The sequence below is a fragment of the Mus pahari genome, chromosome X, assembly GCF_900095145.1.
Source record: "Mus pahari chromosome X, PAHARI_EIJ_v1.1, whole genome shotgun sequence".
In the NCBI taxonomy this organism is placed as follows: Eukaryota; Metazoa; Chordata; class Mammalia; order Rodentia; family Muridae; genus Mus; species Mus pahari.
The window spans coordinates 14,437,977-14,440,703 of record NC_034613.1 but is presented as its reverse complement, the minus strand read 5'-3'; positions in this window follow the sequence as shown (position 1 = coordinate 14,440,703).

The following is a 2,727-nucleotide window of genomic DNA, read 5'->3' as shown; positions in this document are numbered from 1 at the left end:
AATGAAGCATATTGAAACGTAAGGATGAAGCCTGTAATCTGCATGCCCTGATTACTCATAATAGAAGATAACGCTGTATATTTTAATATATAATTAAATTCAGCAAATAAAGACGTGCACATTCTCTTTCTGGTGAAAAAATAGTTTCTAAAAATATACCAGATTTTATCCACCTTGAGAAATGGAATGAGTGCTTTTATTTGGAGTCATTGATATGATTTAAAAGAAGGTTAATACATACTATATTACTTTTTTGAAGAGTGTCAAAACTGCCAGAACAGACACCTCATTGTTGGTGTGTGTGTGTGTGTGTGTGTGTGTGTGTGTAAGTAGATATATTTGCAGAACAAAATAGTGTTTTATCTCCACTCTTTGGTTGCATTTTAACTGAGTAATAGGACATTTTAACAGCATTTTCCATTTTAGAATAAAAACATGTTTTTAAATACAATACACTTTTACAAATATATTAGATTTATTCTTTCAAAGCTATTTGCATGTTGCTTTATATTTGGCTGAAATAAACATAACTTCTTCCAGTCTTTTAGGGATTGCCATAACCTACAAAACTCACAATATGGTGACTTTGGACTTCAGATAACAATGTGATTTGTAAATATCTGATATATTAAGCAGGAGGAGTCAAGATAAACAAGTCTGAAAAAATATAGTGTTTTATATAGTCACAGTGGCTCTGACAAACAGCACACCACATTTCTTTCAGAGTAATGCTCAGTGCCTATTACTGAACACAGTGATCAGACAAAATACTGGTTTGAGAAAACATCTGATTTAATTTTCAGAAAGTTATGTTGTACTCAGTGATTCAAATTACCAGTATACTTTGAAAGTGTTTTAGGGGAATAAAATTGCCCATAACCTGTGTACCATCACCTAATCAGATCTTTTTAGCATGGTTTTGGAGCATATTTGATGATTTGTTAATGTATATGGAAATTATGAAATCACATCTGACATTAAGAATCAATATGGTTTTAAAACTATGTTTTATTACATGCCAAACTCAATCACCTAAGTGGTTTCTAAAGTATTCTGCTTTCAGAAAGGGAATTGTATAAAACATAGTGTAAGTGTGTGTGTGTGTGTGTGTGTGTGTGTGTGTGTGTGTGTGTGTTACAGAGAAGGAAAAATTAACAATATGATCAGTGAAGAAAAAAGTCAAGACTAGCATTTCTATAAGAAAATCTGTCTCCCTTTATGCTTCTCCCTCTTTCCAGTTTCATGCTGCTTTTCTCACAGGAGGGAATGAAGAAACAGACTGAGTAGTCATGGTCGAAATGACATCAATAGTAATTGATGCTAATAAGTTAATGAGCAGACAAAAAGACTTTCCAGGCTTTTCCCTTCGTGCAAGTCTCATAAAAAAAGGGGGCATTATAAAAAGGACAATGAAAAATAACCCATACTTTCCCCCTTCTGATTGGTCTTTTTGGAGCAAACCATTATGTCAAAGCTAGCCTTATTATGATTATTATTATTTTACCCAACAATGTGCCTACTCTGTGGAATCAGCATCATGTAGTTGAAAAAACATGGATTTTATAGTCAAATTCAAGTTGGCCTATTTCATTGTCTTGTGCAACTTGCCAGTTTGTTTTGGGGGGGGGCGGAGGTTGGTACTTGCTAAACCTCTTTTTGGTCTATGTCTGAAAACATTTCCAGTTTCTGAAATAAGTGAAGATACAATTATTTCTAATTAGTTGAACTAGTATGGAATTCAAATGCACATGGGCTTCTACTTCCTTTTTCCTTGGTGCAACATTTGGTAAGACACGTATAATGGCTATAGCATTAGACAGCCATAAGACCAACTAGAACATCTCTGAGTCAGCATTATGTATCATATTTACCAACTGGAGACAATCTTACCAGGGAAATTTCAACCCCAGCATCAGGATTCCTGGCTCCCTAAAAGAATAAGACATTTAAAAACTAATAACATGCACTAGACACTACACACAAGACACCCTCAACACAGGTTCAACAATTATGAATCTTAAAGTCTCACTGTTTATCTTATATGTAGAAACTTCCTGAACAGGAGATGGTATCTTTCAATCATATTTTGTGAAATCAAGCTAAAGAAAAAAGCTAGCCATTGGGCATGGTGCACAACAAAAACCACCCAGAAAACCCTAAACAGAACCCTTAGCAGTACAAATTTCACTGTCAATATCTAAATTTTGACTCATAGCAGATCAGGCTAATTTTAAATAAGAGACAATGGGGATTCAACATGAAAATGGGAAGAAAACAATAGGGGAAATGAAGAAAAATGATTTTGAACTCAACCTTTAAGGGACAGAAAGGAAGGAAGGAAAATATAAGCAATTAGGTCTTATGGCACTGGTCTGTATCTCCAGGTGACCAGAAATTTAAGACCTAGATGAGCAACTTGGACCCTCCCACAAAATAAAAATTTAAAAGTTGGATATTAGCCCAGAAACTTAGAATACCCAAGATACAATTTGCAAAATACAAGGAAACCAAAAAGAAGGAAAACCAACATGTGGATACTTCATTCTTCCTTAGAATGGGGAACAAAATATCCAGGAAAGGAGTTACAGAGACAGAGTTTGGAGCTAAAACAAAAGGATGGACTATCCAGAGACTACCCCACCCAGGGATCCATCCCATCATCAGCCACCAAAACCAGACACTATTGCACATGCTAGAATGATTCTGCTGAAGGGACCCTGATATAGC